This window comes from Callospermophilus lateralis, chromosome X (genome assembly GCF_048772815.1).
Source record: "Callospermophilus lateralis isolate mCalLat2 chromosome X, mCalLat2.hap1, whole genome shotgun sequence".
Lineage (NCBI taxonomy): Eukaryota > Metazoa > Chordata > Mammalia > Rodentia > Sciuridae > Callospermophilus > Callospermophilus lateralis.
This window is the reverse complement of record NC_135325.1, coordinates 107372345-107396570: the sequence shown is the minus strand read 5'-3', so window position 1 is coordinate 107396570 and position 24226 is coordinate 107372345. Positions and strand designations below refer to the sequence as shown.

Genomic DNA, 24226 nt, shown 5'->3' with positions numbered 1-24226 from the left:
AGGGTTACAAGTATTGACCATTGAATGCCAAACACTCAGTTTCCTACAAAACTAAACATACTCTTACCATATGATCCAGCCATCGTGATCCTTGACATTTACCCAAGAGTTGAAAATGTATGTCCATGAAAAGACCTATGCGAATGTTTACAGCAGCTTTATTCACAATTGCCAAAGCTTTGATGCGACCAGGATGTCCTTCTGTAGGTAAATGGATAAACTGGAGTATGTCCAATCAATGGAATGTTTTTCAATGCCAAAAAGAAAAGAGCTATCAAGCCAGGACAAGACACAGAGATACCTTAAATGTACATTACTAAGTGCAGGAAGACAACCTGAAAAGTCTACATATTATTGACTCAAGTCAGTCAATACATTCCATGCCCCTGGCCTCAGAGATTGGGTCAGAGTTGAATACATCATCCAATTCAAACCAAAAAGGGCTAAAGACACAGAAGCTTTGTTTAAAATATTGGAGGAAACAAACTTTCCCTTCCGTGCTGGATGAATGATAAAGCCCATAGCCCCAGGGACTGCAGGGCAGCCACTTTAGGAATATAATAGAAGAGTCTGATAAAAAAAAAATCACACTGACACCATGGGAAAAGACACAGATATGGAGATAAACTAGGTATTTGCTGCCTGAGACACTAGATCAAATATATCTGTACACTTCTGGACTTTTCTAATAAAGGATGTAACAAATTCGTTATTAATTAAGCTAGTTTAAGTTGGGCTTTCTGTTACTTGTAACCAAAGACCCTGATTTATCACAGTTCTGGATTCCGGGGCTAGTACATTGTCCACAATGACTTTGGGTAGAAAATGATTCCTTTCTTTTTAGATGTTTTCCATAAGCTTTTGATTGATGTAATTATAGTTAAAATTCAAAATGTCTTGACTACTGCTTACAAATAGACACAAACATGGGAGGTGAGATTGGAGTAATCATAAGAGTATTGGACAATTTAAACATATGCCTCCTTATATTTCAGCAATTGTAAGAATTTTTTTTTTGTATCTTTGAGGTCAAATATTGTTAGGCTTTGAATGTGATTTGTCCCCTAAGGATTCATGTGCTGGGAGCATGATTTCCCAGTGTGGTCATATTGAGGTGATGGAACCTTGAAGAGGGAGAGCCTAGTAGGAGGTGGTTAGGTCATTGGGGGCACCACCCTTGGAAGAGAATAGGATAGTTCTCATGAGACCCTCGTTAGTTCCCATGAGAGTGAATTGTTATAAAAGAGAGAATCTTGATTCTTTCCCACTCTCCAGCTCTCTGTCTTGCCATGTAATTTCCTTCTCTTTCACTTGCTCCATCATGATGCTATCCCCCATGATATGATGCAGTGAAGGAAGGCCCTTGCCAGAGCTGGTATCACACTATCTGCACTTTCTGCTTCAACTGTGAGCTGGATAAACCTCTTTTCCTTGTAAAGTAGTTAGCCTCCAGTATTTTATTATAGTAATGGGCATATATACATGTGGGTAAATGCACCAATTCTAAAAGTGCAGTTTGGCGAGTTTGGACAAATATACAACCACCAACACAGTCAAAGATATAGAATATTTTCATTACCTCAAAGAGTTTTTTTGTGTCTTTTTGTAGCCAGAACTCTCACTGCTGGTCTCAGGAAAATAATGGTTTTGTTTTTGTTTTCTTTTACTGGAGACTTGACTAATTTTGTATAAGTGTTCCTATAAATGTGTTAGCTTCATTTACATGTAATAATAATTTTAAGGTTCATCCTTGCCATTGCTTATATAGGTTGTTGATTCCTTTTAATTGGTGAGTAATATTCTTTTATATGAGCACACCACATTTTTTTTTTATCCATTCATCTGTTAATGGATACTTGGTTTTTTTTTTTTTCCAGATTGGAACAGTTTTGAATAAAGCTGCTATACACATCCATGTATAATCTCTGTGGAAACAATTTCTCCTGTATTAATATATACAAATGGAGTATCTCAGTTGCATAATAATAAGTATGATTAACTTTATAAAAATTGCTGCTTTTTTCCTTTTCTTTTTTTCTTTTTGGTACTAGGAATTGAACCCAGAGGAACTTTACCACTGAGCCACATTCCAAGCCCTTTTCATTTTTTTTTATTTTGAGACAGGGCCTTGCTAAATTGCTGAGGCTGGCTTTGAACTCACAAGCCTCAGTTTCCCAAGCCACTGGGTTTACAGGAATGCGCCATGGTCCCCCAGCAAAACCACAGATTTTTTGAAAGTGGTTATTTATTTTAATATTCCAATGGATGTGTTGTATGAGAAATATGTCAGACTTAGAGCTGTCTCACATCCTTGACAGCACTTGCTAGGGCCAGTCATTTGTAAATTTACCCATTCCTGTGGATGTGAGTTACGATATCATGCTGATTTTAATTTGCAGTTTCCTGATGATCAGATGGTCTTGAACATCTTTTCATGTGCTTATTGCTCATTTCAATATTTATTGTAAAGTGCATGTTCAAATATTTTGTCCATATTTTTTATCTTCATGTAACACTATCCAGAGCTAGATAAAAGTCTTTTGTCAGATATAAGCATTACAAATATTTTTTCACAGTCTTTTGCTTGCCTTTTGATTTTCTAAATATACCTTTGAATAAGTTTTAAATGTAAGTGAAATTTATCACCATTTTCTTTAAAAATTCATGCTTTTGCCAGACATAGTGGTGCATACCTGCAATCCCAGCAGCTTGGGAGGCTGAGGCAGGAGGATTGTGAGTTCAAAGCCAGCCTCAGCAACTTCGTGAGGCCCTAAGCAACATAGCAATTCTCTGCCTCTAAATTTAAAAATAGAAATAAAAAGGGTGTAGTTGAGTGGTTAAGCACTCCTATGTTGAATCCCCAGGACCAAAAGAGAAAAATTCATGATTTTTTTGTGAACTATCATAATCAATGCTAGTTTTTCAATATTCAAAAGTCAGAGAGATATCCTCAAGGTATTAAGGCTTATTGATTTTTTTGCATATATGTAAGGTAAGGTTAAAGTTTCTTTGTTTTCATATGGATATTCAGATATTCCCATTCTATTTGTTGAAAAGATTATCATTTCTTTATTGAATTGTTTTTTTACCTTGTCCAAAAGTCAATTGACTACTCAGATATTTATGTTTGAATTTTCCATTCTGTTCCTTTAATCTCTGCCTATCCATATATACTGCCTTGATCACTACATCCCCAGCCTATTTTTATAGCTAAGTTTTAAAATCAGGTAATGTAAGACCTGTACTTTGTTTTTCTTTTTCAATATTGTATTGGCTATTTTATATTCTTGTATTCCAATAGAAAATTTGTCAGTTTCTAAAAATTATCTGTTGGGATGTTGATAGGCAGTGCATTGAACCTAGATATTGATCCATAGATCAATTTGTAGAAGATTGCTATCTGACCACACTGAGTCTTCTAATCCATGAAAATAAAAATCTTTTCACTTATTTAGATTTTATTTCATTTATCTCTGCAATATCCTATAGTTGTCACTGTACAAATAAAGTATTTCATTTGTTAAACTTATGTTCAAGTATTAATGCTATTATTATTCATGGAATTATCTTCTTAGTTTCAGGGTTTCATTTTGTTTTGTTTTGTTTTGGGACTGGGGATTGAACCCAGGGATGCTCTACCCCTGAGCTACATCCCAGCTCTTTTTATTTTTTTATTTTGAGATAGGGTCTGCTTAAGTTGTTGAGACTGGCTTTGAACTTGAGATCATTCTGGCTCAGACTCTGGATCCCTGAAATCACAAGTGTGTACCACTGTGCCCAGCTAATTTCAGATTTTTCACTGTTAGTATATAGAAACTAAATTTAATTTTTCATAATGTTCTTTTATTCTGAAAATTTGCTAAACTTCCTAGGTCTAGTCATTTTGGGAGACTTTCTAAGGAGTTTCTATGTAAATAATTTTATCATCTATGCATAAAACAATTTTATTTCCAACCTGGATTTCCACTATTTTCCCCCTCTTTCTGTTTGCCTTATTGCACTGGCTAGAACCTCAAGTACAGTGCTGTATAGAAATGGTGAGAGTTACCAGGTACAGTGGTGCATGTCTATAATCCCAGTGATTTGGGAAGCTAAGGCAGGAAGATTGCAAGTTCAAAGCCAGCCTCAGCAACTTAGGTCCTGTCTCAAAACTAAAAATAAAAAAGGACAATAAAAGTAGACATTCCATCCAATTCTTGTCCTTAGAGGTAAAAGCATTCACTAATAAATAATTAAGATTGTTGCCAGGCATGGTGGTGCATGCCTGTAATCCCAGAGGCCTGGGAGGCTGAGGCAGGAGGATTATGAGTTCAAAGACAGCCTCAGCATCTTAGCAAGGCACTAAGCAACTCAGTGAGACACTGTCTCTAACTAAAATATAAAAAAGGGCTGGGGATGTGGCTCAGTGGTTGAGCACCCCTGGATTCAACCCTCAGTACCAAAAAAAAAATTAAGATTGTTATTAGTTGTAGTTATTTTATAAGTATCTTTTATAGGTTGTAAAACAACCTTGATTATATATTTCTAGTATTTTGAGAGTTTTATCATGAATATGTTTTTAATTTTTCTGTGTCTATTGAGATAAACATGTGATTTATTAGTTTTTTATTGTATTCATACAGTGTATGATTTTAGGGGAGAGGTTCTGGGGATTAAACTCAGGGGTGCTTTACCACTGTGCTACATCCCCAGCCTATTTTTATTTTTTATATTGAGATAGGGTCTCACTGAGTTATTTAAAGGCCTCAACTAAGTTGCTAAGTGTGGCTTCCTCCTGCCTCAGTCTTTCAAGCCACTGAGATTACAGACATGCACCACTGCGCCCAGCTTGGTGTATGAATTTTATCTTGCTGCTGTAACAACTAACCATAAACTTACAGGCTTGAAACAACAGAAACATATTGTCTTACATTTCTGTATATTAGAAGTCCAACACATGTTTATTAAGCTATAATCAAGAGCTAGTTAGCAAGACTATATTCCTTTCTCAAGTCTTGATGGAAGAATAAATTCTCTTGCCCTTTCTATCTTCTAGAGACTTCCTGCATTCCTTGGTTTGCAATTCTCTTCTTCTATCTCCAAAGCCAGCAATGTCAGGTTCAGTCTTTCCCATGTTGTCATTCTAGCTCCTTCCTCTTTTGTCTCCCTCTTCCACTTTTAAGTATGCTTGTGATAACACTGGTCCTAATTGTATAATCCAGCATAATATTCTTATTTTATAGCCATCACTTTATGAAACTTAATTTCATCTGTAACCTCCCTTTTTCTTTGGCATGTAATGCAACATATTCACAGTTCTGGGTATCAGAATATGAATGTTAGGGCTGACCATTACTCTGCTGATTACAGCATGCCTCTGACCCGCAAAGGTATATGTTTGTTTTACATACAAAATCCATTTATCCCATCCCATGATCTCCAAATGTCTCATCCAATTATATCAGTAACTAAAAGTAAAATAGATTATCCAAATCTTATCAGCTCAAAAATATCCTCACCTAAATACCCTCACCTAAATGATACAAATCAAGTATGGATGAGCTCTGTGTATAATCCATTGTAGCCACAATTCCTGTCCAACCTGTGGATTTATGGAACCCAAGAGGCAAGTAACTGGCTACCAAAATATGATGACAATGGTATGGAATAATAGTTATATAAACTCCTATTCAAAAAGAGAGAAAATGGCCAGGTGTGGTGGCACACGCCTGTAATCCCAGCGACTCCAGAGGCTGAGGCAGGAGGATCCCAAGTTCAAAGCCAGCCTCAGAAACAGCAAGGCCCCAAGCAACTCAGTGAGACCCTGTCTGTAAATGAAATACAAAATAGGGCTGGGGATGGGGCTCAGTGGTCGAGTGCCCCTGAGTTCAATCCCTAGTATCCATGGAGGTTAATAAAAGGAGTTGTTTTTCCTTAGCAGTTTCAACATCAGGAAAGGCAAACTCAATATATTTTTAAGACCTGGAAATGATGAAGCTAATGTATTCACCCTGTGGAGTAACAATTCTGCCCTTTAGGTTCATGCCCTCCAATTCGTCCTTTCTTTTTCATAAAAGGTAGCACATAGGCAGATTACTATTTCATAGCCTGCTTCCTGCATATATAATTTGGGGGCTCCGACAGTCCTCTTTCATATAATACTCTCTCTGTCCTATTTAGTCTAAATTGGCAGTGTTTCTGCTTGTAAAAATTCTCAAGAACCTTATGTGTCTCCCATGGTTGTCACAGAGATTAACTCCATTAAGCAAGAGGCTCCTCCACAGATCTATCCTAAATAATTCTATCTCTATTTTTGACATCTGCAGAAAGGGTTGAAGGGATCTGAGTTATACCATAATCTCTTCAAAAAGTCTTCTGCATCACTGAATACAGTAGTCTCCCCTTATCCATGGGGATTACATTCCAATGCCCCTAGTGGATGCCTGAAACAGCAAGTAGAACCAAACCCTATCTATAGAGATTGAGCATTCCTTATCTGGAATGCTTGGGATCATAAGCGCCAGAGATTTTGGAGTTGGGAATATTTGCATATACATAATGAGATATCCTGGGAATAAGAGCCAAGACTAAGCAAAAAATTCATTTATTTCATATATACTTTATACACATAGCCAGAGGACATTTTTAAATATCTTATTTTAAACATCTTATTTTACCTTAATTTGCTTCTCTTTATTTTACATTTATGTAGTGCTGAGGATCAAATCCAGTGCCTCATGCATGCTAGGTGAGCACTCTACCACTGAGCCACAACCCCAGCCCCAGACATAATATTCTTAATAATTCTGTGATTTATAGTGTGGAAATTTCCACTTGTGGAGTCCTGTTGGTGCTCACAAATTTTGGATTTTTAGAACATTTTGGATTTCCAATTTTCAGATTAGAGTACTCAAACTGTACTCTTTTTTCCCTATACATATATACTTATGATAAAGCTTAATTTATATATTAGGCACCTAAGATTAACAACAATAACTAATAACAAAATAGAACAACTATAATAATACACTATAATAAAAGTTATTTAAAAGTTATAAATTGTTTATTCAGGAATTTTGTACTTAATATTTTTCAACTGTAGTTCACTGGGGGACATCTTAAACCATTGAAAGGGAAACCACAGATTAGGAAGGACTAGTATACTCTGATCCTTTGATCTTTCTGTAGTATTAGCAAAAGGTGTCTCAGCCACACCCTCAGGTTTTGTTCTAGAACATGCTGTTTCATGAGTGAAACTATCCCCCTCCCTGTATTGGAGCTTGAACCTAGGAGTGCTTTTCTACTGAGCTATATTTCCAGCCCTTTTTATTTTTTATACAAAGACAGGGTCTCACTAAGTTGCTGAGCCTGGCCTTGAACTTGCTATCCTCCTGCCTCAGCCTCCTGAAGCACTGACATTACATGTGTGTACCACTATGCCCAGCAAGCTTTCACTCAGCTTCTAGCAACTTTTGAAATCTGAATAGGCTAAGATTTTCCCAAATCACCAACTCCTGATTCCTTTTTGTTTAAAAGTTTCCCCTCAAACTGTCTTTCCTCTTTTATATTATTATAAAGCAGCAAGAGGAAACCAGAATACACCTTGTAGACTGAATCTGGAAACCTCAGCAAAATGTCCAATTTCACCATGTATAAGTTCTTTTTCCCACATAACTGCAGAACGCAATTCTGCTAAGTTTTCTGCTATTATACAATAAACATCCCTTTCTTCCAGTTTACAATAATATGCTCCTCATTTCCTTTTGAAGTCTTACCAGAAGCGTCTTTAACATCCATATTTCTAATAAGTTTGTTCACAATGACTTATTGACTAAAATGATATGTTTTCTTTACCATGCTTCTGGATTTCTTCTGAGCTTTCACCAACACAATTTAAACTTTTTTTTTTTTGTAATTGTAGATGGACAGCATGCCTTTATTTTATTTGTTTATTTTTATGTAGTGCTGAGGATTGAACCCAGTGCTTCACACATGAAAGGCAAGTGCTCTGCCACTGAGCAAAAGCCCCAGCCCACCAATGCAATTTAAAAAAAATTAAAAATATATTTAAGTTGTTGATGGATATTTATTTTATTCAATTATTTATATGTAGTGCTGAGAATTGAACCCAGTGCCTCACACATGCTAGGCAAGAGCTCTACCACAACCCCAGCCCCTCACCAACACAATTTTGAACATCATATTTCTATTAATAGTATGTTCAAAGCAATCCAAGTTTCTTTCACTCAGGTTTCTCACATTCTTTCAGCCTCCATCCATTGTTCATTGTTCAATTCCAAAGCCACCTCCACATCTTAAGCTATTTATTACAGCAGCATCCCACTTTCAGGTATCAAAATCTGTATTATTTTTCTATTGCTGCTGTAACAACTAACCACAAATTTATTTGCTTGAAACAGTACAAATTTATCATCTTATAGTTTTATACCTTACAAGTTTAACTGAGGTCTCACTGAGCTAAAATCAAGATGTTAGCAGGACTATATCCCTTTCTGTAGGATTTATGGGAGTATCTGTTTCATTCTTTTACATGTTCTAGAGATCACCTATGTAGTTTAGTTCATGACTCCCTTCTTCCATCTTTAAAGCTAGTAATGGCAGATCCAGTGTTTCTCAGGTAGTAACATTCTGATTACTTTCTCCTCTGTCTCTTTCTTCCTTGTAAGGATGCTTTCCATTACACTGGGCCTACCCAGATAATCCAGCATAATCTCCCAACTTTATTATCAGACTGGCAATTTTAATACCATATATAACTTTCATTTCCCTTTGACATGTAATAGAACATATTTATAGGCTCTGGGGATGAGAACATGGACATTTTGGGGGGAGCCATTATTCTGCCTATTACCTGTATCACATGAATTGACTTTTAGATATTAAGCCAATATTGTATTCCTGGGATAAATACTGCTTGATCATCATCATGTATCATCTGTTTTTTAATATCATTGAATTCTGTTTGCTATTTTTCAAAGTGGTAATGCTCTGTAGTGTCTTTTTGTGTGTGTGGTGTTATAGGGTTTTTATCAGGGTTATACTGGCTTCTTAAAAATAAGCCAGATTCAGAAAGTCAAAAGTCGAATGTTTTCTCTGATATGTGGAAGCTAGTTTAAAATTGGAAGGGGTGGGGGAAGAAATGGAAATTCCATCAAAATAAAAGAAAGATCAGGGGTGTAGAAGAAGGGGACTCAGGGAGAGGAAGGAGGGATGGCATAAGAGAAAAACGGCAGAATGCATCTGACTTAACTTTCCAATGTGCATAAATGAATATACTAAAAGTGAATCTCATCGTCATGTACATCCCCAAGAAACTAATTTTTTAAAATGGCAATAAATAGAAAGATCAGTAGAGAAAAGGTTACAGGAGGAGAAAAGAGAGGAAGGAGAAGTACTAGGGACTTAATTTGAGCAAATTATACTCCATGCGTTTATAATTATGTCAAAATAAATCCTAATGTTATGTATAATTATTATGAACCAATAAAAAAATTAAAAGTACATATAGTCAAAACATTTGAGAAATACCCCCTTCACACATTTCTGAAAATATTGTGAAGGATTGATATTATTTCATTTTGAGTATTTGACAGAATTTTTTAATGTTTTTAGTTGTAGATGGACACAGCATCTTTATTTTATTTATTTATTTTTATGTGGTGCTGAGGATCAAACCCAGGGCCTCACATGTGCTAGGCAAGTGCTCTACCACTGAGCCACAACCCCAGCCCATTGCTAGAACTTTTTAGTTAATCCACCTGGCTGGACTTTTCTTTTCTTTTCTTTCTTTTTTTTTTTTTTTTTGGTATCAGGGATTGAACCCAGGGGTGCTTAACCACTAAGGCACATTCACAGCCCTTTTTATTTTTTTTATTTTGAAACAGGGTCTTGCTAAGTTGTTCAGGGCCTTGCTCAGTTACTGAGGTTGGCTTTTGAACTTGAGGTGGCCCTGCCTCAGACTTCCATGTCAATGGGATTACAGGCGCGAACAACCACAACTAATGAGATAATTGGTTTTTTTAATATATATTTTTTAGTTATGGATAAACCTTTATTTTATTTATTTATTTTTGTGTGGTACTGAGAATTGAACCCAGTGCCTCACACATACTAGGCAAGCCCTCTACCACTGAGCCACAACCCCAGCCTGAGATAATTGTTTTTGATTAAAATTTTTAAAGTAGTGGTAGATCTATTTAGATTTTAAATTATTGAGTCCATTTTGATCATTTATGTCTTTCTTGAAATTATCCCACTTTATATACTTTGCTTACATCATCAAAATAAATTTATTTACAATCTTACATTATAAACTTAAAATTCTATAGTATCAGTAGTGAAACTCCCTCTTCTATTATCTATCTCTTATTTTCTCTGTTAGTCTAGTAAAGAGTTTTCAATTTTCACAATCTTTCTAAAGAGCCAATTTTTGTTTTCCTACATTTCCTATTTTTTCTGTTTTCTAATTCTTTCATTACTAATATAATATTTATTATTTATGTCCTGATTGCTTTGGTTTTAATTTTCTCTTTATCTTCCATTTTCTTAAGGTTGAAGCTTAGCTTATTGCTTTGGGACCATTTTCTTTTCTGATATAAATATTTAAAGGTGTATATATCCTTCTAAGCCCTGCTTTATATACATCCTATAGTTTTGTATGTATTTTTTCACTTTCATTTAGAACAAATATTTTAACTACTCTGATTTTTCTCTTTGTTCCATAGGTTATTCAGAAATGTCTTGTTTGAGTTCCAAAAATTCAGCTTTTCCCAGATTACTTTATGATGTGGATCTCTTAATTCTGCTACAGTCATAGAATGTACTTTAAATGACTTCAATTTTATTGAACTTTATTTTGATTTGTTTTCTGGTCCAGTGCATGGTATATGCTAGAAGGTGTTCCATATCCAACTAAAATATGTATATTCTGTAATTGCTGGGTGGGGCATTTATTATACAAATGGCAGTTGGGTCAAGTAGGTTAGTAGTGTTATACAAGTATTGGGCTGGGGTTATGGTTCAATGGTAGAGCAATTGCTTGGCATGTGTGAGGCACTGGATTCAATCCTCAGCACTGCATAAAAATAAATATATAAATAAAGGTATTATATCCATCTACAACTAAAAAAATTTTTTTAAATAGTGTTATACAATTCTGTAGAACCTTGCTTGTTTTCTATAAGTTATTGGCAATGGGATACTGAAATATCCAACCATTATTGCTGATTCATCTATTACTCTTTTCAATTCTGTTTTTTAAAATATATTAGTGATAGAACCTAGGAGCATTTTACCCCTGAACTATGTTCCTTGCCACCCCATCACTTGTTGGTACTAGGGATTGAACCCAGGAGCAATCTACCATTAAGCTACCTCCCCAGCCTTTTTTACTTTTTATTTTGATACAGGGTTTCACTAAGTTGATTAGGACCTTGCTAAGTTGCTAAGGCTGCCTCAGCCTCCAAAGTTGCTGGAATGACAGATGTTCCTCCCTGCACTTGTTTTTTGTGTGTGTGTGTGTGGTTTTTTTTTTCATTTGTTTGTTTGTTTGTTTTTGTTTTTTCCCCTTGGAGGTACTGGAGGTTGAACCCAGGGCCTTGCACGTGCTAAGCAAGTGCTGTACCTCAGAGCTACATCCCCAGCTCTTTCTCTGTCCTCTGTCAGGTTTTGATACATGTATTATGGGGACCTACTGTTAAGTGCAAATATGTTTATAATTGTTACATCTTCCTGGTGGATTGATCTTTTATCATATAAATGGTCTTTGTTTTCAGTAACATTTCTTGCTTTAAAGTCATTTTATTCTGATACAAATACAGCCATACCATTCTTTCATGTTTCTTCCCCCATGAGATATCTTTTCCCACCATATTATAACGTTCAACCTATGTATGTATTTAAGTCTATGATATGTCTCTTGCCAAGAGGATATGGTTGAACATTACTTTTATTTATCTAGTCTGGTGATTTCTGCCTTCTAAATGGAATGTTTATTTCATCTACTTTTTTTAAAAAAATTTAAATTATAGATGGATGTAATATCTTTATTTTTTTTTAATTTATACGTGGTGCTGAGGATGGAACTCAGTTCCTCACACATGCCAGGCAAGCACTCTACCACTGAGCCACAACCCCAGCCCCTTTCATCTACATTTAATGCAATAATTGATATGGTTATATTTATGGCTTCCACTTTGTCATATGCTATTTATTTGTCTCCATTTTATTTATGCATATGTTACTTCTTATTTTCCTTCTTTAGGCTAAACACATATTTGAGTGTATAATTCATTTATTATTTTGCTTTTAATATTATATTCAGTTATTTTCTTAATGCTTGCTCTAGAGTTTACAATATGCATCTTAGCTTACTACAGTCTACTTCAGGATAATATTAACTTAATTGAAGTAAAATTTAAAAAAAAAAAAAAAACTATACTCAAGTATTTCTCCTTTTCCTTCCCCTTTCTTTGTGCTACTACTATGTCTATAAACGTTACAAAACTAATAATATAGTGTTATTTATTGGTTATACAATTGTATGCCCCTTTAAAAGGCTGAGAAAATCAACAGATGAATGGATAAAGAAAATGGTATATATACACAATGGAATATTACTCAGGCTTCAAGAAGAATTAAATTATGGCATTTGCAGGTAAATAGATGGAGCTCGAGAATATCATGCTAAGCAAAATGAGCCAATCCCCCAAAACCAAAGGCTGAATGTTTTTTTCTGATATGCAGATGTTAATTCACAATAAAGGGAGGGGGTAGGGAAGAATAGAGTTACTTTGGATTAGGTAAAAGGGATTGAAGGGAGGAGAGGTGGTATAGCGGGTAGGAAAAATAGTAGAATGAATTGGATATTATTACCCTATGTACATATATGATTACATGACCAGTGTGATTCTACATCATGTACAACCAGAAAAATGAGAAGTTATGCTCCATTTATGTATGATATGTCAAAATGCATTCTACTCTCATGGATAATTAGAACAAATAAGAAAGAATGAGAATATATATATATATATATATATATATATATATATATATTTAGTTATCCATGGACCTTTATTTAATTAATTAATTTATATGTGGTGCTGAGAATTGAACTTAGTGCCTCACACATGCTAGGTGAGCATTCTACTACTGAGCCATGACCCCAGCCCCAAGAAAAGGAATATATTTATAGAAAATTTTGTATGTACCATTTCTGGAGCTCTTCCTCTCTCCTGGGTTATTGTTTGTCATTCCTTTCAGCTTAAAGGTTTCCTTTAGAATTTCTTTTAAGGCAGGCTAATAAGTAACAGATTCTCACAGTGTTTATTTGAGGATGTCTTTATGCTACCTTCATTTTCTAAAGGTAGTTTTCCTAGACACAGAATAGTTGGTTAATAGTTTTCTCTTGACTATGTCATTCCATTGACTCCTGGTCTCTATCACTTCTGATGTGAAATAAACCATTGATCAAATTGTTCTTTCTATTCACCTAATGAGTAAGCTTTTTCCTGCTACTTTCATTTTTTTCTGCTTTTTGATGATGTGCCTGGGATGTTTTAGGTATGGATTTCTTCATGTTTATTCTGTTTGGGTTTACTTAGTTTCTTGGAAATGTTGATGGATTTTTTGATCCAACTTAGAAAGTTCTCACCCATTATTTCTTCAGATACAGTTTCTGTCCCTTTTTCTCCAACATCTCCTCTGGCACTTGCATTATGTATACATTGGTAGAGTTGATGGTGTTCCATGGATCTTTGAGTTGCAGTTAGTTTTTCTTCATTTATTTTTCTTCTGTTCTTCAAATTGGATCCTCTCATTGTTCAATTTTTTACATTCATTGATTCTTCTGCCAGCTTCAATCCACTGTTGAGCTCTTAAAGTAACATTTCCATTTCAATTATTTTCTATTTCCCAAATTATTATATGCTTATTTTGTATAAATTATATGTCTTTATAGAGACTCTCTATTCTTGGCATCATTGTCATCATACTTTTCTTTAATTCTTTAAACATGAATTCTTTGCTTGAGTTCTTTAAACATATTCCTAATGAAGACTTTTCTGCTAAATTCAACATCTGGGAACACTCAGAATCAATTTCTATTAACTGACCTTTCTCCATCCATGTGAGTATTAGTCACACTTTCTTCTGTTCATGTCTCATAATTTTTTGTTGAATACTGGACATTTCAGATAATATATAGTTGTGCTTCTGGATTCTGACTCTCTCCCAAGGGTTCATGTCCTGCTTCATTTTGCTTGTCCTGTTTGTTTCTTTGAAAATAATTTGATTAGAATAATTAGACTAAACCAATCACTTACTATCACTCCCCCTACCCCTTTCACTTTCTGACAGGGTTTCCCTATGTTACCCAGGTTGAGCTGCAATTTCTGGGCTCCTGCTTGAGCCTCCTATGTAGCCTCACTGTGCCCAGCTTTAGACTAATTCTATACATGCTCTTATATAGAAACACACAAACAAACAAAAACCCCACCAATGACTTGTCTTAGACTTTTTTCCCCTCATTTTTATTTTAAAACCTGGTTCTTTAGGGATCATTACTAGAACTTTATAGCTTAGTGATCAGCCAAAAATTAGTCAGAAGTTGTGTTTAAATACATTGTGCCAGAAGACTTCCTCTCTCTGATGATGGATTGATGTGTGGGCAGGAGAAAACATTCATACTTCAGGTTGTTTTCAAGACTTCCCAAGATTTTGCTTTTTGCCAGCCTTTCTTATGGCTCCTCTGAGTATGTGTGCTGTCTTCATTAGCCAGGAATATGTGGGTGGCTTAAGCCCATTCCAATCTCTGCTGCACATGTGTATCTCATTCTACGTGGGAAACACATCAGCACCCTAGGTGTATGTCACCTCTCCAAATACCTTGTTATACTCTTGACTGGTCCAACAGTCTCTTACTTGTTCCAAATAGGCACACAACCTCAGACTACAGGATCCACTGGCTCTTCCTATTCACCTGCTACTTTGCAAAGAGAATCCTATACACTGCTGGTGGCTATGTAAATTAGTGCAACTATTATGGAAAATAATATAGAGGTTCCTCAAAAAGCTAAAAATAGGTTTACCATGTGATCCAGCTGTCCTATTTATGTTTGTATATCCAAGGGAAATTAAATCAGCACAACGAGGAGACCCTTTATTGAAGAACTATTCCAAATAGCCAAGACATAGAAACAATTGAAATGTCCATTGACAGAAAACGGATTTAAAAGGTGGCATATATACATAATAAAATATTATTCATCCATAAAAAGATACAATCCTATCATCTGTGCCAATATAGATGGAACTGGGAGTTTAACTGTTCAGTTAAATAAGCAAGACACAGATAGATAAATACACCATGTTCCTATTTGGAAACAAAAAAAATGTTGATATCATAGAAGACGAGGGCAGAATAGTGATTACTAGAGGCTGTGAAAGGTAGAGGGTAGGGGAGGCAGAGGAAGGTTGGATAATAAACATCAAAATACAGTAAGGTAGTAGGAATAAGTTCTGTGGTCCACAGCACTATAGGATAATTATAGTTTATAATAACCTATTAAATATTTTATAAAGAAGTAAAGAGAGGAGTTTGAATATTTCCAACACAAAGAAATGATAAAGAGATGGAAATGGTAATTACCCTGGTTTGATTAGTACACATTGCATACACATATTGAAATATTGCACTGTACTCCATAAATATGTTTGATTATTACATGTTAATTAAAAATAAGAATGTTTACCATAAAATCCTAATATTTAAAAAGAATAAAATAAAATCTGATTTGTTCCAGTAGAAGTAGGGGATAGTGGAACTAAAGCCCAAGGTCGCTTGTACGCTTCACTCTCCCCCCTACTCTGACAAGTACTTCCACAGAAGCATTAGATTTCCATGAGTGAAATGGAGTTTCAAAGGACACACATTTAATTAATAGTATTACTTACTTAGGTAATAAAATAGCATGTATCACAGGTCAAACATACACATATATAATGATTTTATATTTAATAGATATGTATGCATATGTGTGAATGTATGTGAGTATTCATATATATATATATATATATATATATATATATATATACACATATATGATAAGAGTCATTATGTAAGGCTGGTTGAATTCACTTCAGGGGAACTTAATACCTTCTTTTTTAGGATGCTGGAGATGGACCTCAAGGTCTCACACATAGTAAGTAAGCACCTTACCATTGAGTTATACCCTCAACTCTGTTCTTTACATTTTTTTATTAAACTTTTACAAAGTGGACATTCTTGATATAGTCAGAAAAATCTGTTTTGATGAGGTACAGGAAATGAAAAAAGATACATAAGATCCCTTAAGCCCGAATATTCTATTAAATCCATTGTTAAATAACAAGATTGACAACATCCAAGAATATTGGCATGTTAATAAGGAATCCTGAAATTAATCAACAGACTTTAATCTCTGGAGGAAGAAGGAACCAATAATGAAATGCCAAAAAGTGGGACCAGGACCTTGGTTGGAAGGCTTAACTTCCACCAAGATTCCTCCCAAGTGACAGCTTACTCTTGTGATCTTAGATAAAATGCAGTTATGTGGTGCTTTTCATTTTCGGAGGAAGCTCATTTTCTTTATTATTTGTAAATAATAATGATAAAACCTATGTTGACAGACTCTTCTAATTCTGTCCAGTTTACAAAACCTGGAATCCATTGCTCACTCTCCTTTGGCTCCTCTTCTGGCCTCTTTCCCAGCTCTCCCTCTCCACTTCCCTATGTGTGGAGAGACAGAGAGCTCAGACGGGCCAGGCTCATGTTTCCAAGGGTGAGCTCAACATTGGATTTATACTCCTAAACTAGAATATGAAAATTTCCTTTAGGACAGTTTCCTGTTTTGGATCACACAGTCTATTTGTAAAATGTTGCCAGTAAAAACTAAAGGAATTAAGTCTAGGTGGAAAAATGGGAAAAGAGGCAAATCTTTCTTACCATTTTAAGCTTCAGCAAAGAAAGTAATTTATATATATTTTCTTGATATTCACCTATTCAGCAAACATTTATTGAGTGCCTACTGTGTGCCAAGCACTGAAATATATGATTTCAACATTCTAGATTTTATATTTATCACAAAATCTCTACGAGTTAGGATTGTCACTTTATAGATCAGGAACTGATGCACAGGGAGCTAGAATGAACTGCCCCAGGTCACACTGTTGGCAAGATTCAAAATAGACTCTTGGTCACCAGAGCTATTACTTTTTTTCTTGCAGCTGCTTCTCCTTTTGGAGTTGTTGTGGAGACTGTGCTGTGAGCTGTCAAAATATTAGCAGTGGTATGCACCCTTGTCCATCAGATGACAGCATTTCATTTTTCTAATTTTACCAGCCTGTTTATTTAGTGACACAGAATAAGTTGATTCAATATAGACAAAGGGTGGTGGTGCTGGCTTCTTGCCTAATCTGGTTTAAATGTACTTTTAAAGATATCTCCTTCAAAAGCTACTGTTGTACTTAATGAGGAGGTACTGGAAGCTTTCCCACTAAGTCAAGAGGAAAAAAAGGATGCCCTCTACTGCCAGGATTATTTAATATTACATTGGGAATATTAGCCAATCCATTCAGACAAAAGAAAGAAATTAGTGTTACAAAAATTAGAAAGGAAGAGATAAAACCATTTCTATTCCAAAAAATAGAATTGTCTTGTGCCTGAAAAACCAAGAATCCAACAAAAGGCTACTACAAATATTTAAGAAAATTCAATGTGTAAAAATTAATTCCCTCCACATATGCAAGCCACTATCAATTAGATGATATAATGGCAGGGAAGTTCCCCATTTTAAAGCAACTAAAAAGATTACTCACCTTGGAGTCAATTCATAAGAAATGCATGAAGCCTATATGAGGAATACTTTCAAACACTTTGATGTTCATCATCTAAACACCTTGGAAAATCTTAGTATGACTAGAAATGAAATGAACAGACATGTAATATAATATGAGGTATATAGCAGTGGTTATGAAGTATCCTTACCAAAAAATTTTAATGTGAATTTCATCAGGCATTTATAAGAAATATGAAGAGTAGGAGAACAAATTAAATGACACCATGATGAAGCAAGCAGAAGATTCCAGAATGTATGACATTACACAGAACAATTGGCCTAGTTTCTTCAATAAATCAGAGGCATAAAAAGGAGGGAGGAATACTGCTACAGATTAAAAGAAGATGAATAGATTTACCAAGCAAATGCAATGTGAGGTCCTTCTATTCTGATTCAAACTAATCAACTTAGAAAAGGTTTTTGAGTCATTTGGGGAAATTTAAAGATGAACTGTTTATGATAGGGGAATGAGAGTGTGTTTGACAATTTTACTAGGTGTGCTGACTTTGGGGTAATACAAGAAAATATCATGTTTTTAAAGAAATGCATAATAAATATATTTAGAGGGTGAAATGAAGTTTGAGATTTGCTTTAAAGTAATTTGTGGTATAGAGAGGATGACAAAATCTTATATTATTTGTATTATAGTTTACTAGGGCTACCATAACAAAATACCACAGACTGGGTAACATAGACAAAAAAAACTTGTTTCTTACAGTTCAGGAGGCTAGGGTTCAAGATTAAGGTGGCAGCAGGTTTGGTTTCTCCTCTCTCCTTGGCTTGCAGATGGCTGTGTTCTCACTACATCATCCTCAGTAGCCTTTCTTTGTGAACACATCCTTGCTATTTCTCTGTCCCACTCTCCTCTTATAATAAGAACACCAATCATGTTGGATTAGGGCCCACACTAATGGTCTTATTTTAACCTTAAGGATCTCTTGAAAGGGCCCACTCAAAATACAGTCACATTCTGAGGTACTGAAAACTCAGGGTATCCAGGGAACAAATATTTTCTCTGATAAGTGGATGCTAATCCATAATGGGGGAGAGTGTGGGATGAGGGGAGGAACTTTGGATAGGGCAATGGGGAGAGGATAGGGGCAAGTGGGTAGGAAAGATGGTGGAATGAGAAGGACATTATTACCCTAGGCACATGTATGTTTGCACAAATGGTGCAACTCCACTTCATGTACAACCAGAGAAGTGAAAAATTCTGCTCCATCTGGGTACAATGAATTGAAGAGTGTTCTATTTTCATGTATAACTGATTAGAACTAATTTTTAAAAAAGAAAAAGAAAAGTCAGGGTTTCAATATATAAACTTTGAATGATTGTGTATGGGAGTTTCTTATACTACACTCTTTGCTTTTATGTATTTATAAAAATGTCTATTAGAAATGACAGCATTCTAGGGGCTGGGGTTGTGGCTCAGTGGTACAGCGATCGCCTAGCATGTGTGGGGTGTTGGGTTCAATCCTGAAGACCACAAAAAAAAAATAAAATAAAGGTATTGTGTCCAACTACAACTAAAAAATACAATATTTTGAATAAAGAAATGACAGCATTCTAGGGGCTGCAGTTGTGGCTCAGTGGTAGATCACTTGCCTTGCAAGTGTCAGGCACTGGGCTCAATCGTAGCACCACATAAAAACAAATTAAGGCATTGAGTCCATACACAACTAAAAACAATATTTAAAAAAAAAAAAAAAAGAAATGACAACATTCTAGAAGAGGACGTAAAAGCAGTCCTAACACCAAAACATTGAAAAACAACATCTCCCATGAATAGGAAGACTCATCATTAGAAAGATATCCATTACCCCTAAGCAAATTTACAATTGTAACATATCTTAACAAACATGCCAACATTCATTTCTTGGAACTTAACACGGTTATAGGTATATAGGAAATAAACAAATAAGAATCAGCAGGAAAACTGTACAAGGAGGCAACAGGGTGGGGAACCATGTTGCTAGATATTAAAACATATTCAAAAGACTAAAAAATTAAAAGAGTATGATATTTGTGCATAAATGGAAGATAATATAAAGCCCCAAATAGACCCAACTCATATGGCAATTTAATACATGATAAAGGCTGCTTCCCATATTAATGGCAATAGAAGTGTTCTTTCTAACCAATGATGTCAAGCACTCTACTGCTGAGGTATACCCTCAGCCCAAAGAATTAAGTTTCTTAAAAACAAAACTATTTAAGTACTAAAAGAAAACCCTGGAGTGAAGAAAGGCTTTCTAACTATCAATCAAAATTTAGAGACCAAGAAAGAGGTATGGAGACTCCTCAAATAACTAGAAATGAAACCATATATGACCCAGTTATTCCACTCCACGATATTTATCCAAAAGAATTAAAATCAGCATACTATATTGATACTGCCACAATAAAGTTTATAATCACATAATTCATAATAACCAAGTTATGGAACCAGCCCAGATGCTCATCAATAGATAAATGGATTAAGGAAATATTGTATGTATGTAAAATGAAGTTTTACTTGGCCACAAAGAATGATATTATGGCATTTGCTGGTGAATGGATGAAATGGAAAGCATCATGCTAAGTGAAATAAGCCAGAAGCAGAAAGTCAAGGGTCCACTGTTACCTTTTAAATGTGGAAGATAGAGTAAAATAAGAAGGAAAAGGAAGGGTCAGACATCATAATGATATCAGGAAGATCAGTAGAGTAGAAGAAGGAGATTGAGAAAGAGAGGAGTAGGAATGAGAAAGGGGAGGATATGAAGAATGAATTTAACAAAATTATGCTGTGCATGAATAAATACACCACAGTCAATCCCACCTTTATGTATATGTATAATGCAACAATCAAAACTAAATAAATAAAAGAGTGAAAGGAAGACCAATAAAGGAAGGAGAACAGCAGTAGGAAGGAGGGAAGAGAAAGCAAAGTAAGGTGGGGTAGTGTGCACTGGGGAATAAAATGGAACAAATTATATTCCATGCATGGATGATTATGTCAAAATGAACCTTAATGTGATGTTTAATGCAGTAATAAAAGAAAAAAATTCAGAATCCATTTTTAAATGATTGACAACTTTCATTACACAAAAATATAAAACTTCTCATGGGAAAAGTACATGTGTATATGAGTTTGCACAGCCTGTAAGCAAACTCAAATGACAAAGCAAATGAAAGGAAAATACTTATAATTCCTGTCCCTAATATTAATTAATTAATTAATCTATTTATTTATTTATTTATTTATTTTTAAGTTTTTATTTTGACCAAGTCTTGATAAATTCCAAAGAAAATAAGTTCCAGCTGTCCCTCAATTGACCCAGTTGTTTCAGTGTTAGAAAATGCATATAAAGACATGCAAAAAAAAAAAAAAAGTTTATATGTAAATAGAGATACTTTCAGGTTGAGAAACTGTGAACAGATTTATACTTAAATGAATGTCCATTGGAACCTTCAGAAGTCATGTAAAACATAAGACAGTGCTTCCTGCTCTGGGACATTATTTGCAGAATGTCTAGCAGCCCAGGCCCCTGACCATTTAATGCCACAAGTGACCACAATCATAGATGAACCCAAAGATTTCCAAAATCCCCACTAGGAGAAAGTTCTGCCTTTGTTGATAACCACAGCTTGACAGTATTTTCTATAGGTTTCCCCCATTGGCCCAGATGATTAAAAGTTGACTCTAGTTGTGAAACCCAAGGAGGATGCACTATAGAAGAGACTCTAAAGCTTATCAAGTAGGTCTCTTCATTTCACCCACGAGAGGGGTAAGAAACCTAGTCTTGGACATTCAGTTACTAGGTAATCTAAGAAGAAAATCAGGTTTCCCTTTCCATAGTTTTTATTTTTTATTGAAATTAGAAGGATATTTTTAAATGTATCTCTCTCATGCATCAACTATTTTTATTTTTTTTTTTTAATTTTTATTGTTGGTTGTTCAAAACATTACATAGTTCTTGATATATCATATTTCACACTTTGATTCAAGTGGGTTATGAACTCCCATTTTTACCCCGTATACAGATTGCAGACTCACATCAGTTACACATCCATTGATTTACATATTGCCATACTAGTGTCTGTTGTATTCGGCTGCCTTCTATTTATTTATTTATTTATAGCACATACCAGGCAAGGGGTCTACCACTGAGTCCTATCCCCATCCCCCACTAGAGGCTCTTAAAAAATTAGGGAAGGGCGGAGCCGAGCAAGACCGAAATTCAGACCCTTTTTAAGAGACTTCGAGCAATTCCAACTAACAAGGCCTGTTTCCATTGCGGTGCCAAGAGTCCGAGCTGGGCCAGTATCACCTATGGTGTTTTCTTGTGCATTGACTGCTCCGGGGTGCACCGCTCCCTGGGCGTCCATCTCAGCTTTATCAGGTCCACAGAGTTGGATTCCAACTGGAACTGGCTCCAGCTGAGGTGGATGCAAGTTGGTGGGAATACCAATGCGACAGCCTTTTTCCGCCAGCATGGATGCACAGCCAGTGATGCCAACACCAAATATAATAGCCAAGCAGCCCAGATGTACCGAGAGAAGATCCCGCAGCTGGGGAGTGCAGCCCTGGCTAGGCATGGCACTGATCTTTGGATAGACAACATGGGAAGTGCTCCTAGTCACTCTCCAGAGAAGAAGGACTCTGATTTCTTCTCAGAACACACTCAACCCCCTACCTGGGATGCACCAGACACTGAGCCTTCAGACACCCAGCAGCCTGTCCCGTCTGCAGACAGCAGTGGCCTGGCTCAGCCAGAGCAAGGCCCGAACACCGACCTGCTTAGCACCTCACCCAAAGCCTCTCTGGAACTGAAAAATTCCATCATTGGCAAGAAGAAGCCAGCTGCAGCTAAGAAAGGGCTGGGTGCCAAAAAAGGACTTGGAGCCCAGAAGGTGAGCAACCAGAGCTTCAGTGAGATTGAGCGGCAGGCCCAGGTGGCAGAGAAACTCCGTGAGCAACAGGCAGCTGATGCCAAGAAGCAGGCGGAGGAGTCCATGGTTGCCTCCATGCGTCTGGCCTACCAGGAGCTCCAGATTGATCGGAAGAAGGAGGAGAAAAAGCTACAGAATCTGGAAGGGAAGAAGCGTGAGCAGGCTGAGAGGCTGGGCATGGGCTTGGTAGCCCGAAGCTCTGTCTCCCACTCGGTGCTGTCTGAGATGCAGGTGATTGAGCAAGAAACACCAGTGAGTGCAAAATCTTCTCGTTCACAGCTGGACTTGTTTGATGATGTTGGAACTTTTGCCTCTGGACCCCCAAAGTACAAGGACAACCCCTTTTCCTTGGGGGAAACTTTTGGTTCCCGCTGGGACACAGATGCCACCTAGGGTATAGACAGGGTAGAAGACAAGGAGCCAGAAGTGACCATCTCAACCATCCGGCCTATTTCAGAAAGAGCCACAAACCGGAGGGAAGTGGAGAGCCGGAGCTCAAGCCTCGAGTCCAGCGAAGCACGTCAGAAATTTGCAGGAGCAAAAGCCATCTCATCTGACATATTCTTTGGCGGGAGGTGGATGCTGAGTATGAAGCCAGGTCTCGGCTACAGCAGCTCTCAGGCAGCAATGCAATCAGCTCTTCGGACCTCTTTGGGGACATGGATGGAGCTCATGGTACAGGAAGTGTGTCTCTGGGGAATGTGCTTCCTACAGCTGATATTGCCCAGTTTAAGCAGGATGTCAAGTCTGTGGCTGGCAAGATGGCTGTGTTGGCCAATGGCGTGATGAATTCTTTGCAGGATCGCTATGGTTCCTACTGATAACAAGCTCCTTGCTTAGGCCTCTGGTGGTGACAGAAGCAAGAACTCATGATTCCCAGGCCAGGGATACCTGCCTTGTGGAAGCTGGGAGGATTTGTTACTTTCTGTGTGTGGTGTGTGAGTGGGGTGACTTTGGAGGATCTTGGGCAAGGGGAATGGTCAGCACCAGCCCTTGTCCTCTGCCTGTGGATTAAGCCCCTATTCTGGTCCCCTCACGCCCCATCCTCTGCTAGTGTCCTTCCAGTCCTGCCTAAAAGCTGCTGCTCGCTCGGCCTGCAACGCTGGGAGTGAGGGGGGGAGTTGCCTCTGGGTGACTTATTCTGGGTCCAGCCCTTCCACAGGTTGGGAACGTGAAAGCCTAAGGCTTTGTGGGCTTTAGGATCCTTTTAGGTGGTGGGGGGCTTGGGCCTTTGTCCAGTGGAACCAGGGGGAGGCCTAGCAAGAGTTATGCTGTAGACCAGCTCCTGGGGAGAGGCTCTGGACATGCCACTGCTGCTTTTACTCTTCTGGAGGCAGGGGAGTGGAAGGTCCTTCTTCTAGGCCTTACTAAGGACTAGAAACTATCTGGCACCTAAAGGTTTCGTTGGGATCAGCCTG

At 36.7% G+C, this 24226-nt stretch overlaps 1 pseudogene; it reads left to right on the top strand.

Annotated features, from left to right (window-relative positions):
- The window catches only part of LOC143638683 (ADP-ribosylation factor GTPase-activating protein 2 pseudogene), a 36667-nt pseudogene extending 12799 nt beyond the window's left edge, over positions 1–23868 (top strand).
- Positions 23869–24226: the final 358 nt, after the last annotated feature.